Source organism: Bos grunniens, chromosome 8, assembly GCF_055505025.1.
Source record: "Bos grunniens cultivar Pamir isolate PY7600 chromosome 8, Bosgru_T2T1.0, whole genome shotgun sequence".
NCBI lineage: Eukaryota > Metazoa > Chordata > Mammalia > Artiodactyla > Bovidae > Bos > Bos grunniens.
In genome coordinates, this window is record NC_141172.1 from 109,144,190 (window position 1) to 109,162,348 (window position 18,159).

Sequence of the window (18,159 nt, forward strand, 5' to 3'; positions counted from 1 at the left end):
ATGCAAACCAAATCACCAGCTGAGGATGAAAAGGAAATCTATTTTTTAGGGTAAGCAGTGGCGATGAAATATTATTGTGGCTTCCACGCAAGAACAAGAAAAAAAAATATTTCTTCACCCTTCAGCAATAATTAAAAAAAAAGACCCAGGTGAAAAAAGAACTTTATCATCACCTCAACATTAGTTCTGAATTGGAACAGAGAGCAGTTTCTTTTATCTTATGGGGTCTCTGGTGGCACTTTCAAAGCAAGAAGTTTATGCAAAATTGTCCTAATTACCCACCCCAGTCACATTTATACTTCTAAGGTAAAATATTAATAATAATTTGTTACATTTGCACAGCATGGTAGAGTTTGTGAAGCACTTTGATTCATGATCTTGATTGATCCCTGCAACTCTGCCAGACAGCCAGATGTATGCCCATTTTACAGATGAGCCCACTGAGGCACAAAAGGGTTCAATGGCAGGACTGGGATTGTAGTTAGTACACTTAGTGAACAAATAAAGGAGGGTGGGTAAGAAAAGGTAAGAAGGAAGGAAGGGAGGACAATAGGAGGGCAGGCTGGCTAGAGGATGAGAGGGAGAGAGAGGGAAAGGAAGGGAGGATGGAGACAGGAGACCTAATTAAGGCTCAGGCGACTCACCATCTGCCACACCTTCCCTTCTGCAGATCCATGCTGGCCCTCCTCGGCCGCACTTCTAGGGCCCAGGAAGCTCAGAGCTGAGGACTTCACCATCAGCTTTCCTCCTGCCCGCATTCAGCCCCGGGGAACCCCACCCCCAGGAGATCAACATGTGGGAGGAGAAGGAAACAGACACTGTTCTTCGGCCCACCGCCCTGCCCGCCCTCTTTTACCACTACCCTCTAGCAATGGCTGAAAACTGACAGTGAAAGTCGCTCAGTCATGTCTGACTCTTTGCAACCCCACGGACTATACAGTCCATGGAATTCTCCAGGCCAGAATACTGGAGTGGGTAGCCTTTCTCTTCTCCCAGGGATCTTTCCAACCCAGGGATCGAACCCAGGTCTCCCTCATTGCAGGTGGATTCTTCACCAACTGAGCCACAAGGGAAGCCCAAGAATACTGGAGTGGGTAGCCTATCCCTTCTCCAGCGGATCTTCCCTACCCAAGAACCAAACCAGGGTCTCCCTCATTGCAGGTGGATTCTTTACCAACTGAGCTATCAGTGACACCCCCCCACACACCATTCCAGCTTCCACCAAGTTCCCCCAGGTACACTCTGTCCTCCCCTTGTCCCTTCATCCCCAGAGATGCCAACAGCTCCTCACATGATGCTAGTCTCTGGGTGCTTCAGCTCCCCTCATTTACCCTCTTATCCAGGCTCACACCTTTGTAAGTGGTCCCTGAAGTAAACAGTCTCCAGTTGAACCATCCAGAATTCATTTGGAGTGACTTCTTGTTCCACAGGCATGAGTTCTCTCACCCCACTATCTAGATGGAATTGGATCCATCAGTATGGAAACCGATCAAAAAATTTAAACAGATCAGCTATTGTTTTCCTGGAGCGTCACACCTCGCTAATGGGTGTTGCAGTCAGTTAACTCAAAACCAATATTTGAGTTCATGGCCTCTGCTTTTCGGTCCTGTCACATTCTGATGGGCGCCTGGAAGAGAGGGAGGCCGGTACTGCCCTCATTGAGAGGGTATTAACAGCACAACGGAAGTCAGAGCCTTTTGGACAAAGAGGATGGTGAGGATGCTAGTGTTTGACACCATGAAATTGTTCGAATATTTATAAATGTGCACATGCACCTTCTCAAGTAGCACGTTAATGTTTACACACCAATCTGTTAAATAGATACATCACCTCCATTTGTAGGTGAGGAAATTGAGGCTCCGGAGCTGTGGCTAGCTTGCTTTCTAAGGCCATTTCTTCTTATTATTATCGTTATTATCAAAATTTGCCTTTTATGGAGTGCTGACTCTTGAGTAACAGATTGAATTATCATCACATTTAATCCGCTGAACAACCTACAGGGTTATTCTACTTATTTCCATTTCACAGACATGGAAACTGAGGCTTAGGTCAAGGAAGAATGCATCCCCTGGAGCCCAGGCTTGCCAAGTCCAAAACATGTGCCCCACCCTCTGATGCCACAGTCATCCTGATGAGGCAAGGCCCCTGGGCTGCCCCTCTTTATCTCACATGTAGCCTCTGCCACAAAATAATAAGTGCCAGTTCATTCCCAGCCACCCCTGGAAGCTCCATCACACGGGGTCTGACCATCCCCAGGCTCAGGGGGAGGAAGACTCTCTCTGTTATCTGTCTTCCCCACTCACCGGCCCCAGACTCAGGGGGAGGAAGACTCTCTCTGTTATCTGCCTTCCCCACTTGCTGGCCACTTCTCTTCCTGGATGCCTGTGGCTCTTTTTAATTTCACTGAAGACTGAAGTCAAAGATAAAATCCTAAGATGATCAAAATAATTATTCCTGGGAAAGAATTAATCCTGTGGCCCTTCAAACATGATAGATTTTTAAATTTTTAATTTCAAAAGTAAGGCACTGACACCGTTATAATAGCAAGTGGTACAGAAGGGAATGAAGTAAAAAGCAAATGCCCCTCTCCTCTCCTCTGGCTCCCAAACCCATTTCTCAGAGGTAACCACATATGGAATTTCTGTTTTGACCCCCACAGAAATTGTAATATGTTTGATGCAAGTGGGATTATGTTAGACAAACACAGCCTGATTTTCTTCCTCCAACTATGTATCTTAGACAGCCTCCTCTGCCAGTGCTTGGGTGGCAGTTTATTCATTCTTTAACTATTTATGGAGCTCTGCACTGTGCCAGGCACATTAGTCAATGAATCAGTCCTTACCATCATCATCACCTTCATCTGAGCCACTGACACATGCTGCACCCTTCACACTGACTTTCTTTTATTATCAGAATGACCCATGACTTGGGTACTGTTAACACCTGCATTCTCAGAATAGGAAACAGAGGTGTTAAGAAGTTAACTAACTCACATGATGTCACCTGTTAGTTCATGGTGGATTCGGGATTTGAATCCAGGCAATCTAACTCCAGATCTCAGGTTCTTAAGCAAACCCACAGTTCTTATCTGCATTGAGTTCACAATCTCGGACGTGGAGTTGGGGGACAATATAATAAATCCGTATGCTTGCTAAGTCACTTCAGTGATGCCCAACTCTGTGTGATGCTATGGACCATAGCCCACCAGGCTCCTCTGTCCAGGCAAGAATATTGGACTGGGTTGCCATGCCCTCCTCCAGGGGATTTTCCTGGCCCAGGGATTGAACTTGCTTCTCCTGCATTGAAGGCAGATTCTTTACTGCTGAGCCACAAGGGAAGCCCCAATAAATCCAGAGGCAAATGCTACTTAAAGAGAATTAGCAGGTTGCCTAATATTACTTAGAACACTTATGATAAGTCATTTAGTCATTTCCCTGTTGATGGACATTGAGGACATTGACATTCATGATTCCAAACAACATACAGTGAACATCTCAGACCACCTGGCAGTGGGCAGCTAGATGTGCAAATTTAATTCCTAAAAGTGGAGTTACAGAAGCAAACAGCTTGTGCGTTTTAAATTTTGATAGATATCTCCAAATCACCCTCCAAAAAGCGATGTCCATTTGAGAGTCTGCCTGGGTGCATGAGGACCCGTTTCTGCATTCTCACCAGGACTGGCTATTAGGAATTGCTTTCATCTTTAGTGAAAAACGGAATTTCATTTCTGTTGTTATTTTCATTACTTTTCCTTTGAGTGTACTTCTGTGTATATATTAACTGTGGTTACTTCTTGACTTGGACTCATTATCTCGGGGGAGAGAATGTGATCTAATGGAAAGAAACTGAGATCAGAACACAAAAGATTTGGGATGTAGTCTCAGTATCAAAACATACTAGCTGGGTGGTCGTGAGTGTGTGGCAGATCTCAGGGTTGAGATCCTGGAACAGAGGAGGACCGTGGCCGTGAGGATGCGAGAGGGACTTCCATTCCAGGCTGCCGGGAGGGGCTCAGTGGGAGGATTCAACCACACCACACGAGGCACGTCGGAAGCCTAGAAGATGCATTTGGGATAGGGTGCATTGACGGGGGGATCTGTTGGGGTTGCATCTAGTCTGAGCTTACAGGGCACAAGTCGAACCACTAATCATCACCTGAGATGAGGGAAGCACACTCCCTTCTCATCCCTGCTCCTACCACAGTGCCAGAGGAGACCACACGGGGAGAGAGAGTGGGTCTGTGTGATATGTGGCCCTCCCCTTCAAGCCCCACCCAGACCTCTGAGATCTCAGCTCTAGACCGTTTAGGGTTTTAAAGCAAGCTTTGAAATCTAATATGAGTTTGGAATTTTTTAAATAAGCAGATCTGAATCTGAATGATAAAAATAAGACTAATAAAGACCAAAAGTAACTGGCAGTCTTGGAATCAACTCGAGCTGTCTTTACAAGAGTCCTCTGCTCAGCACACGGTGGGGGGTGCGGCGGGCACAGCTGGTGGCAGTTAAGGGGGAAAAATGTAAGCATCTCATATTTATATTCCAACCCGTTAAGACTCTTCATTATTAGTAAATAATGAGAGGATTGACTCAGCTGATCTTTTCCACTTCTCTAATTCTAAGATTACATGATTTATTCATTCATTCAACACGCATTTGAGAAGCACTTAGGCACCAAGTGCTCTGCTAAACCATGAGCAATTCTCGCCATCTTCTAGGAACTTTCCGCCCGTGGGGCAGACAGAGGCTCAGTGCAGCGGGGAGGCACAGAGGCTCGAGGGATGCCACACCGCACAGGGAGCAGCGCGGGGCTGAGAGAGAGAGCCTTAGGGAGGAAGGCGCAAAAGGAGTGGGAAGGGCATCAAAATGCTGGAAAGGCTTTGGGTGAGGAAGAGGGGAGTGCTGCTCAGGAACGGAACTGTATCAAGTCCCTGTTCCTTGTCTTCTGAAGTAAAAGCCTTTTTCTTTAGTCTCCCAAGCCTTCTCTGTGTCTCAAAGTGCTGCCTCAAGAGTTCATGATTAGGAAATCTGGTGATAAAAGAAAAAAAGAAGAGCTGTTAGGCTTAAAAAACAAGTAACAATTTAGACTATAAAACAGCCCCATCATAGAATCAGGGACCCCCCCCCCGCCGATCAGTTCCCTGAAAGATATAGATAAAAGCTGAACATACATTCGCAGACCCCCACCAGATGGAAACTGCTGACCACAAGAACATAGACCTGAGATCAGTTGAAACCAGGAGGCTGATGATGCTTGAATGCTTCACCTTGATGCCAACCAAGCCGAGAATCGTGCATGAGCTGGTCATGCACCCGGCAGTCCCCTCCCTTATACTGCCTTTATTTTTCTAATTAATTTATTAATTTTAATTGGAGAATAATTACTTGGCAATATTGTGACGGTTTTTGCCATACATCAACATGAATTGACCACAGGTACACCTCACAGTGCCTTTAAAACCCCTTCCCTGAACTCCATCAGGGAGTTTGGGTGTTTTGAGCACGAGCTACCCATTCCCCTTGCTTGGAGCCCTGCAATAAACACGGGATTTTTTTCACCACCACCCAATGTCAGTAGACTGGCTTTACTGCACACTTGGGCAAGCGGACTCAAGTTCGGTTTGGTAACAGGAAGTGAGGAGGGAATATTCCAGGCAGAAAACAGTTGGGATCCGGCAGGGAGATCTGACTGATGCTCAGAGGAACTGCACAAAGGTTAAAGTGGTGGGAGCAGGTGAGGGAGATGATCGCACCAACAGCAGAGCGGGAAGGCAGGCATAGGAGCTCGACTTGGTCCCCAGCATAACGAGGAGTCATCGGAAGTCTGGGGGTGGGGATGCGTCTCGGTCAGAATGTGCTTAGAAAAATGACTCTGGATCACGTCTGCTGAGCACCTTGCAGGGTCTGGAAAGAGAATGGAGCCAGACCAGTCTGCGCTTCCAACATCTTACCCCAAGGAAGCAAGATCAGGAAAGCACCCTTGTACACCTTTGCTCCTGTGCCCACAAGCAACAGCGCAATTTCCCCTTCTTTGCAGAGTTGCTATCCCAGCAGAGTGGGGTCCTGCCAAGAGCTCCAGCCTGAAATAGGAGGGATGGTGGGATGAGGTGGGGCAAGAAGCTCATGGGTCTCATAGCTATTAATTCTGTCATATGAATTTTCTCCCAGACCATAACACACAGAAACACTGAGGAGGCTCCCTACATACAACACAAGCTCTAGATTTGCCAAGCAACGGTGCTGGGATCTTCCATGAAAAATCGTGTCCAGCACAGCACACAAGAGGTGAGTGCCAACCTTGGAGCTTGTGGCAAAACCCTCTGGAGAAAGGGAAAAGCATCACCCTTTGGGGGATGTGTTCAGATCAGCACCCTCCATAAAGGAAAGGAGAGGGGATACAGTTTTCATGAAAGCTAGTGTTACTAGTTCAGAGAGAGAGAAATCAGGGAACCACTGAATGTGGTTCTGTTTTTCAAGTTTAAGCAGTTAGATCATAAACAGCCCACAGGATGGTAACAATCTGGATGTGCTTCTGCGGCCTCTTCATCTTGTACCCCCAACACTGTCTGAGGACAGGAGACTGGAGGAGATCTCCAGGTGGCTACCTCTCCTGCTTGGCACAGACCCCCACGCTTGCACACTTTCTCTCTTTCTCCTTGGTCCTTTTAAACTCTTTTCTTCAATGCCCTCCCATCCCCTAAACAATTCCTATTCACCTTGTGTACATCAATTGTAATAATTTTCAGCCACATATGGTTCTTTTGCAGGATATGGTTCTCAGGCCACAAGGGCAGAAGAGAAGAAGTGTGTTCATTTCCCAGGGCTGTTAGAATAAATGATCACAAATTGGGTGATTATAAATGACAAAAATGTATTTTCTCCCAGCATTGATATCAACATATTGACAGGGCCATGTTCTCTCTAAAGATACTAGAGAAGAATCTTTCCTTGTCCCTTCCTAGCTATTGGTGGCTCCTGGCAGTCCTCAGCATTCCTAGGCTTGTAGCTGCATCCCTCAGGATGGCCAAGCTGGTTGGCCTGAGATTAACTCCTAAGCCATCAATTGCCATCGCAAAATCTCCGGTATTTTCCACTCCCGTCAACCTGTTTCTTCACCTGTGACTGGGATGCTGCCCTGGGTGGCTGTGAGGGTCAAACGAGATCATGTATTTTTAGGGTGCATGTACACACCTGCCCTATTCCAGAGGGTGGCTGTGAGGGTCAAACGAGATCATGTATTTTTAGGGTGCATGTACACACCTGCCCTCTTCCAGAAAGGATTTGAGGCACCTATGGGATAACGTGTCCCCAGCAGGTAGCCTGTCACCCAGCATGCACGAGGTCTCCATTCACAGGAGGCTTCCTTCCCAAAGAAAACCTCAGCAGTTCAGTCTAATTCAATGTGAAGAGGATGCAGCGGCCCAAACGAATTAGGCAAATGCAGATACTTTTAGAGAAAACGTAGTCTTAACCAGTGGATCACCTCTCCAGCCAATAAAAAAGGAGTAACTTTGGAAACCGGGTAGCAGTGTGAAGCTGTTATGATGCAAGTAAAAAGGCAGCGGAGACAACATTGTAAAGGCGAGGACTAGGCAGTGAATAGCACTGCGTGTACATTAGGCTTTACAAAATATGTTGATCTACTGCTGCTGCTGCTAAGTCATGTCAGTCATGTCCGACTCTGTGCGACCCCATAGACTGCTGCCTATCAGGCTCCACCGTCCATGGGATTTTCCAGGCAAGAGCACTGGAGTGGGGTGCCATTGCCTTCTCCAATGTTGATCTAACGAGATGGCAAAATTTTTACCTCCCCTCTCCCTGTCCCTCCCAGAATTCTTTTGGTGAGAAAATGGCATTTGGTTGGGTGAGTTACATGGGGAGAAATGGGTAAATGTGGGGATCCACCTGCGTGAAACAAGGAGAAACTTCTCTTGCGACTCCAAGAGCAGATGGTCACGGAGGAGGAGTTGAGGAGGGAAGGGAGAGGGGAGGGGGCGGGCAGTCAGGCAGGGACCCCCTGTTGTAGGAGGTGGGAGACCTTTCCGTGAGCCCCCACGTGTCAGTCAAGCTACTAACTCCTGCACAAGCGATGGGGCATGGCTTGCTCAAGCACCGAGGAAAGTGGCTGGACTTTGTGCTCAGACAGATGCAAAGAAAACCGAAAATCAAGTGGACGAACAGAGATCGGGAGCAGAGCAAAGCCAGGGAACAGTGGACGCAGAAACTCTCCGAAGCTGGGGAAGAATCTGAACGCTGCGGCACTGAGTCAGAGGATCGGGAGGCCTGTGCGGATCTCCGGGTTATATTTGTCTACATGCGCGAAGATATAAAGAAAAAAGTGAGGATGGGCAATATGTCATGATAGAAAATTGTAGTTGATTTTTTCCTTAAGTTAAAAAGTCATGTATGGGCCCTGCAGAAATTTTGAAAAATACAGAAAAGCACAAGGAAGAAAACCACTCTTGATATTTTGCTGTCATTCAAGCCCTCCCACCTGTATGCTTGCTCGCACCCAGACTTCCACATACATAGGTACACACACACACAGACACACACACACAGACACATACACACACAGACACACACACATACACACAGACACACACACACAGACACACACACACACAGACACACATACACAGACACACACACATACACACAGACACACACACACAGACACATACACACACACACACATACACACAGACACACACACAGATACACACAGACACACAGACACACACACAGACACACATACACACACACACAGATACACACATACACACAGACACACACACACATACACACACACACACGTGTATTAGGCCACACACATGAGATTTTCTGCCCTCCACTTTTTCTACCTGACCACATAACATGAGCATTTCACATGGCATTACATTTCTTCTTCTAGTTCACTGTTAATGGCTACATAATATTCCACATGACGAAAGTACATAATTTAACCACTCTCCTGATTTTGGAATTCACTCTTCTAAATAAAGCCCCAGTAAATGTCCTTACACATAAACTTTTGCAGATATTTATATATAGTTAGAATTATGAATCCATTTCTAGAAATATAACTGCTGGGTCAAAGAAATAGATGTATTTGAGGCTTTGATCACATTTGCCCAAATTGCCTTCTACAGATAATGCACCTATTTGATACACCATCAGCCATTTAAGAAAATGTCTGTTTCTTCCACAGGCTCACTTGGCACTAGGGATAGTAATCTTTTTTTTTCTGCCAGTTTGATGGGTGAAAATGCCATCTCAGTTTTGCTTTAATGTTTGTTTCTGTGATCACCATGAGGTTCATTATTTGCTCTTGTTTGTCAAGTAGGGGACTTTGTGTTTCATTTGTAATTGAATTACACACGCACACCCTTTGTCCATTTTCTTACTGGAGCTTCTTTTATTGCTCGTATATTTCTTAATCATTTGCCTGTCATATATACTGTCAATATATCCTTGGTTTATATTATCTTTTGAACCTGGTTTATAGAATTTTTGAAGCATAATGATTTTTTTTTAATTTTTTGCCACACCATGAAACTTGTGGGATCTTAGTTCCGGGACCAGAGACTGAACCAACATCCTTGGCAGTGGAAATGCAGAGCCCTAACCACTAGATCAGCAGGGAATTCCTAGAATAGTTTTATTTGATTTAGTCAAATCTACTAATATTTTCCTTTATTGTATGTTTTTACTGCTTATGTTTACCCCATTCTGAATCAGGTAAATATTTACTCTTTTTTTAACCCAAATGTGCCTCCTAAAACTTTTCTTATCTTCAGCATACTTGGAATTGAGTAAGCTACATGAGGCAGGGGTCTGAATCCATGTATTTTATGAATAGTCAATCCCAACATCATTTACTGACTGATCCATTCTTTTCCACTAATGTGACAGGTCCCCTCTACTGTGAATGGTAGTTCATGAGCCCTTACATAGCCAAGAAAGTCTCTCTGTTGACCATGTTTGACTGGGTATAAAATCTTGAATCACAAATTTTTCTCTCAAAAATTGCTGCATCACCTTCTAAAATTCGGTCTGTTTTCCATATTTTTCTATCCTCTGAAAAATTTTACACAAAATAGTTGTTTTATGAAGGTTTAGAAGAATTTACCTGTCCACCTAAGATTTCACCATTTTCGTGGTAGATCTTTGTGATTTTCCCCCAAGCTCTGCCTTACCGATAGTTATGTCATGCCCACGAGGTCATTTTTATTTCATTTTATTGTTATCTTTCCTATAAAATTATTCAGTTTATCCAGATTTTCAAATTCATGAGCAAGAAGGTTTGTGTAATATTAGTATTTTGCTCACATTTCCATTTTATTAGAGTTTAGATACTCTTCCTCCTGTTCTATGTCAACTATTTTTTATTCCTTTTAGTTACTGAGACTGTCAAAGATTGCTTTGTACTCATTTGAAAAAACATTAAATCCTAGATTTATTTACCAAGTCGTCTCCTCTTCTCTTTTCTCATTTATTCATGTTTTCTGCTCTTCTTTCCACTTTCCTTGGGCTAACTTTGTGGTCCTCTCCATCACTTCTCAAGTTGAATGCTAAGGCCATGTATTTTTTTTTTTCTTTCCTGCCTAAAGAAATTATTAAAGGCTGTGAATGTTCCTTAGGAGATACCCTTGGCAATATTCCATCAGTGTTGATATGCTGTATTCTCATTGTTCATGCATTTGCCACAGTCTATAATTATAGTTTGTTTTGATTTGATGATTGTCGACTAAAGAGTAATTGAAATTCTTCCTTATCTCATCCAACATCCTTCTCAGTGCTCAACTTGCCTTCTTTAACTTTCTGATTCTTTTTCCAGCAGACCATGTCTTCTCAATGTCTGCCAAGGATACAAAATAGTTTCCTGAGGTGTTTTGTTTTGTTTTGTTTTGTTTTCTGGAGTCTAAAGAGATGTACCTTCATCATAGGTCTCTTCTCTTGATCTGCAATGTAAGATTTTTATTGACTTCTTTTCGTATTGTTCATCTTCAAGAAAATTTAAACATTAATATCTAAATATTAAAAAAAAACAGGGCATTAGAACTGTTCTGGCCGCACTCTCTGTCCTTAGGGGTGATGGTTAAACCCCTTTCAGTCTTCATGAGGACAGACTGAAGGGGGCAGTTCACAGCTAGACTGTGTCTATGTTCCTAGCAGCTAACTCAGGTGATGGAGGGATCTAGTCAACCTTGATGACAAGTTCTCTTCTTAGATAAAGACACATGGAGAAACCATAATGCAGTGACATGCGTTCATCCCCTTTTTTCTGTCTTCAGCATCTCATTTGTGTGTTTTGAACTCCATGACTTGGAATATGGCAAAATTAGTACACACACACACACACACACATTTTCTGTTGAAAATCCTGAGTTACTGTCTCTGCTTGAATGCAGTCAATAATCAGGGGTGGGAGGGGAAGTTCATCATTCTGGTTGCCTCCCAATAGAGGGTTCTTTGCCCAACTTTCTGATTTTTATGTCTCCAGGGTCTCAGGACAAGTGCAAGTATTAGTCGCTCAGTCGTGTACAAGGCTTTGTGACCCCATGGACTGTAGCCTGCCAGGCTCCTCTGTCCATGGGATTCTCCAGGCAAGAATACTGGAGTGGGTGGCCAGCCATTCTTTCTCCAGGGGAATCTTCCCGACCCAGGGATTGAACCTGGGTCTCCTGCATTGCAGGCATATTCTTTCCCATCTGAGCCACCAAGAAAGCCCTATTTTTACGTCCCCAGGGTTTTCTGTTTGTTTGCTTGTTTGTTTTTTACATCCCCAGCATCTCAGAGACAAGAAGGAAGTGCAAAGTCCCTTCTTATTTTTCTTTAACTGGTCTTAGCTTCACTTAAAGAGCAGTAAGGCAGGTTTCTCTCAGTTCAACTCCATCTGCTTCAGTGTTAGTGGAAATCTGTCTTTGATTCTACATTATGCTGGTCGTTGTTCAGTCAATCGGTTGTTATGCTGGTTACAGATCTTAGTTTGAGGTGATTCTGCGAGCTTTTATCTCATGTCTCCATAGGAGGTCAGTGGAAAATTTAAAAAGGCAGTATCAGAGCCTGAGAACCAGATGCCATCTTCGTGAGCATTCTTCATGTGTGGCTCTAATTTTACTTGTGCAATAAATCTCAGTCTTCCTGCGACTCAATCCAGCCCCAGCATTTCTTGCTGGGAGCGTTGGGAACGCTTCCCGCCTCTTTTCTGTGTTCAGCCCTATCCCTTGCATTTTACCTTCCACCCCAGTCACCAAAAGCAATCCTCCTAAAGCTAAATCTATTTAGTCCCTTCCTCCTGTCCAAAGCTCCCCCTCAGCCATCCAAACCCTCCCAGAAATACCCATGCCATACAGTCAGTGATACCCAGTTCCTCCTGGGTCGTGGGAAGGAGGGATCTGGGCTTTCTTCTTGGGCCACCAGGTCAGAGCCCGCCTGGGAAAATGCAGTTGACAAAGGAAGTTGGTTCTCCAACTTCTCCACTTGTCTCCCCCTGAGAAGAGCCATATAAGGATAAGCTACATAATTTGTGGGGCCAAGGCAAAATGAAAATGCAGGGCCTTTTGCTGAAAATGTATTAAGAATTTCAAGATGGCGGCAGCACAGCGTCAACCCAAGAGTGGGACCCTTCTGAATGGGGGGCTGTGAGGGGGTGGTACAGGACACCCACCCATGACTCCAGTTCTGGGTGTTGCATTTAGACTAACAGTCAGATGGAGCTGGAAATTTTGGTGAAAATGAAAGTGTTCACTGCTCAGTTGTGTGCAACTCTTTGCAGCCCCATGGACTGTAGCCCGCCAGGCTTCTCTGTCCATGGAATTCTCTAGGAGAGAATACTGGAGTAGGTAGCCATTCCCTTTTTCAGGGGATCTGCCCGACCCAGGGATCAAACCAGGTCTCTTGCATTGTAGGCAGATTCTTTACCATCTGAGCCACAAGGTAGAGATTGTTAGTCCAACTCTAACCCTTTCACAGTTCACTTGGAGAGCTGGGTCTGAAGCTCAGAGAGGGTCTTGATGTTTGGCCAAAATCCTAGAGCAAGTCGGGGACTGGGTCTCTTGCCTCCAGATTAAAGGATCCCCTCTCCTCTCTCTGCCCCATGAAGTTGTCTGTCACTCACTGAACTGCACAGATGTGGATGGAAGGACTCTGAGCTCTGTATTGATCTCCCAGCAGGGAGGCAGTATGGTTTAGGGAGAAAGTATCCCAGATCTGGAACAAGATTTGGAGCCCTTACCCCACACCAAAAAAAAAAAAAAAAAACCCTGCATAAGTGGGACAGGTTAGTTTCTCTCTCTGGGTTTTAGCTTGCTCCTTTGTAACAGGAAGGCATTGAACCAGCTGGTCTGGAAGGCCCTTCGCAGACCTAAATGACGTGGAGACAGCAAGGCAGAGACCAGTCCCATGGGAAACCGAGGGTAGGTACCTCCCAGCAACACCCCCGTACCCATCAAGAGGCAGCTCTGGGCTGAGCAGTCCTTGGGTGAAATTAAACTCCTCTTTCAACTGAATTTGCCAGTTTTTCAGCCAAAAAATAATAATAATAATAAGTATCACAACTACAAGCTGTTCCAAGCCAACCTGCCCTTAAACAGATAATCGGATTTGCATAAATTGAGTGCTGCTGAGGTTTAAATAATTCATCAACGTGGCAGGGTCTTTTTAATAGCCAAACAGAACTGCCAGACTTCGGGAAAGGATCAATGGCAGCCCACGTCCTGAGGATGTGTGCTGCGTCTCAGGACCACAGAGCCACTGGGGAGGCTTAGAGACAGGAACCTCTGCTTCCTGGTTCTTCATGGACGCAGACAAAGGATGTGCTTTCATGTTCCAGGGGACTGACATCTTCAGCAAAGCTTGTTCACAGAAGCAGGGCAAAGGGAAATACCTGAATCCCTTTGAAAAAACACGAAGGAGCCTGCGAGACCTCAGGTTTCTGCAGACTCAGGGGAATGAGAGGAGTAAAGGCACCTGATGAGCTGATGGAAGACAGAACCCAGGAGGTTTAAGCAGAGAAGATCCAAGCGGTGGAAGACAATTTCACTGCCTTCCGATCTCTGAAGGGTTGCTGTGGCCTAAAGAACAGAATGTTTTTGGTCAGGCCCAAGGTCAGGGCCAACAGGAACCCCTGGGAAGGCGATGTTGGGCTATCTGGACCAACAGATAGGTCAGTTTCTAGCTGACCTTTGATGGCTCAGGTTGCTTCATGTGTCGATGTCACCGATCCGAATGGTCACCAGGAACACACCGGCAGCCAGTGGTGTGTTCTGCCTTCAAAGCTAATTTCTTCACTCGCAACAAGGAAGCGCACGTCCCATGGGGGAACCGTGAGGAGCCTCCATGGACAGCTGCGAGATGACTTGGGGTGGGATTGAAGCTTCTTGTAGGTGGTCTGGGGAGGGCTCAAAAGAAGGGCAGTTCGTTGGATGGATGCTCAGAAAGTGGGGGTAATCCTCTAAGTGGGGACCTTAATGAACCCTATGTGAAAGGAAGGGAGAAGAAGAAGAGCAGAACCTGAAACAGGGAAAGAGGAGCAGTCGCACATGGTAGCCGGCAGGGAGGGTCCTGGCCCTCTGCGCTCTGCACGGCGACCTTGTTCGCGTCTGTGCACAGAGGGCGTGATGAAGTGGTCCTGTTCTTTGTCTCGCCTTGTTAGAGTTGCAGAGTGATCTTGTCTGACTCCAGAATTCCGTGAGAGCGTTCGTGTCCAACGGGAGGACACACAGCCCACTGGGAGTGCCAGGCCAGCTCCAAAGAGCTCCGAGGTCTAAATGTCAGAAACTGCTTTCCTCATTCTCACAGCCAAACACAAAGATCGGTTTGGTTTTTGTTGTTGATGCTGTTTTTAAAATATCAGCATCCTTATTTTTTTTAATTGAAGTATAGTTGATTTACAATGTTGTCCTAATTTCTGCTCTCCAGCAAAGTGACTCAGTTATACGTATACATGAGTTCTTTTTTATGTTCTTTTCCACTGTGGTTTATCCCAGGAGACTGCATATAACCCACTGTGCCGTACATTAGGACCTTGTTGCTGATCCGTTCCATCTATAATAGCTTGCATCTGCTAATCCCAAACTCCCACTCACTCCATCCCCCTTCCTCTCCCTCCCCTCCTTGGCAATCACAGCACTGTTCTCTATGTCTATGAGTCTGTTTTTGTTTTGTGTCATATTTTAGATTCCACATGCGAGTGATATCATATGGTATTTGTCTGTCTCTTTCTGACTTTCTTCACTAAGTATGACAATACCTAATTGCATCTGTGTTGCTGCAAATGACACTTTCATTCTTTTTAAGGTTGAGCAGTATTCCACTGTGTACATGGATCACATCTACAGGCTGCCTCAGAGGCTCAGAGATAAAGAATCCGCCTGTAATGCAGAAGCCGTGGGTTTGAGCCTTGGGTTGGAAAGATCCCCTGGAGGAAGGTGTGCAACCCACTTCAGTATTCTTGCCTGGAGAATCCCATGGACAGAGGAGCCTGGCAGGCTACCATCCATCACGTCCCAAAGAGTTGGACATGACTGAGATGACTTAGCACGCACCCACCACATCTACAAGATCAGTTTTATAGTTTATCTCCTGGGGATGCTGGCTCACCAACAATTCACCACCTAATCTGCGACTCACCACCCGCCTCCAACCACACCCAAACCAGTCTGTACCCTATTCAACAAGGGAAGCCTTCCGATCACATGCTTGGGTACCTCAGCAATACCAAATAGCTGCAAAATGTTTTAAACACTTAACTCCTGCCCATATTCTTATTGCTCTTCCTCCTTGGAGGTAGAGCCAGTGGGGGGGGGGGGGGTAGGGCAGCATAAATTCCTTCTTCCCAACAGTTCAGGGATCAGCACCAGTCTGTGGACTGTACTTTGCATTACATCGTCCTTGGCCTTCAAAACCAAAGCTGTTATTTCAGAACTACCTAGTCATCCCCTCTTCTCAAGAATATGCTAAGCCAAAGCTGTGCTTCACCACAGTTGACTTAATTAATTTCCCAGACCCAAACAGGCCAAAAGAGACTTATGACCTGGGTAAAGTCATCCACAATGTGATTGTCAAGTCATATTTTTTATCAAAGATGGTGTGCATACTAATTTCTTATGGCTGCCATCAGAAATAAACACAAACTTGGTGGCTTAGAGCAATACATATTTATTGTCTTCTAGTTCTGGAAGTCAGAAGTCCAAAATTAGTCTCAAGGGCTAACATTAAGGTGCCTGCAAAGCTGGTTTCTTCTGGAGTCTCCAGGGGAGAATTTTTCCTGCCTCCTTCCAGCTTCTAGAGGTCACAGCCCTCCTTGACTTCTGGCCACGTTGCTCAAGTCCCGCTTCCACCACTGCATCACTTTCTTGAGGCTTTGACGTTCTTGACTTCCTCTTACAAGCTGAAGAATTGATGCTTTCAATATGGTGCTGGAGAAGATGCTTGCGAGCCCATTGGACAGCAAGGATATCAAGCCGGTCAATCCTAAAGGAAATCAGTCCTGAATATTCATTGGAAGGACTGACATTGAAGCTGAAGCTCCAATACTTTAGCCACTTGATGTGGAGAGCCACCTCAATGAAAAAGATTCTGTGGCTGGGAAAGATTGAAGGCGGGAGGAGAAGGAGGAGGCAGAGGGTAAGATGGTTAGATAGCATCACCAACTCAATGGACATGAATCTGAATAAACTCCGGGAGATAGTGAAGGACAGGAAAGCCTAGCACGCTGCAGTCCATGGGGTAACAAAGAGTCAGACACAACTTAGTAACTGAACAACAGCAACAACCAGATAATGTCCCCAGCTCAAAATCTTTAACACTGATTCCATCTGCAAACGCTCTTTTACTCTGTAAGGTAAGATTCATAGGTCCTGGGGATTAGGACACAGACATCTTTGGGCATAATTCAGCCTACCACAGTAGGAAAAGCACATATTCTTTGAATTCATCTCCCTCTGCCCCATCAGGACTGATTAAATTTAAAAAGAACTGGTTTCAGCTCCTCATCAGTTCAGTTCAGTTGTTCAGTCAAGTCCGACTCTTTGGGACCCCATGGACTGCAGCATGCCAGGCTTCCTATCCTTCACCATCTCCTGGAGTTTGCTCAAACTCATGTCCATTGAGTCTGTGATGCCATCCAATCATCTCATCTTCTGTCATCCCCTTCTCCTCCTGTCTTAAATCTTTCCCAGCATCAGAGTCTTTTCCAATAAGTCAGTTCTTCACATCAGGTGGGCAAAATACTGGAGCTTCAGCTTCACCATCAGTCCTTCCAATGAATTTTCAGGACTGACTTCCTTTAGGATGGACTGGTCTGATTTCCTTGCTGTCCATGGGACTCTCAAGAGTCTTCTCCAACACCACAGTTCAAAAGCATCAATTCTTCAGCACTCAGCCTTCGGCGCTCAGCTTTCTTTATGATCCAACTCTCACATCCATCCATGACCACTGGAAAAACCACAGCTTTGACTAGACAGACCTTTGTAGGCAAAGCAATGTCTCTGCTTTTTAATATGCTGTCCCTTCATAAGCTTGTGTTCAAAGTCCACTCAGACACATCGTTGTGTAAGCTGTGGCAAGTCACTTCATCTTTTGCAAGACTTAACTAGTCCATCTGTAAAATGGGGTCAGCATCCTACCTCCCAGGGTTGCTGCAAGGAGGACTGTGAACATGTATTTAAAGGGCAGGGCACCCAGGAGGGGCTCATGGCGTGCTATTTTTCTGGATGTTATGCTGTACCTTCATTATCTGCCCACAAGAAACATGGGTGACCTGGGCTTTTCTTTTTCTCACTGATACTCAGGGATGCACTCTATCATGATCTCACACACATCTCTCCTTTGCTTATCTTTTATCTCCATGAAATCTCCCCCTGCACAATTCCCCTGGACAATGCCCGTGGCAGCAAAGGCTTCTTTCCAGGCTTGGACCAAACAGAGCAAAGACCACGGGTGGTACCCAGGAGGATGGCCGCAGGAAGATGCTCAGTCAGACCTGCCTCCTCCCTGTCTGCTTTGAGGCCAGACATGAAAGGCCTTTTTAGAGAGAGGGGAATTGTCATTAGAGCCTTTCTTCTCTTGATAATGGTCCTGCCGGAACCAGAAGATAAAAAAAAAAAAAAATGTTGATGTGCTATTTATTATAATACGTGGGCTGAAGGGTATATAT

At 45.4% G+C, this 18,159-nt stretch overlaps 1 long non-coding RNA gene across 1 annotated transcript in view; it reads right to left on the minus strand.

The window, feature by feature from the left end:
• Positions 1 to 4,594: 4,594 nt before the first annotated feature.
• The window catches only part of LOC147367890 (uncharacterized), an 88,920-nt gene continuing 75,355 nt past the window's right edge, over positions 4,595 to 18,159 (minus strand). Inside the window, exon 2 of the long non-coding RNA XR_015169344.1 lies at positions 4,595 to 5,024. This is a non-coding gene — a long non-coding RNA (uncharacterized LOC147367890). The remainder of the gene's footprint in view (positions 5,025 to 18,159) is intronic.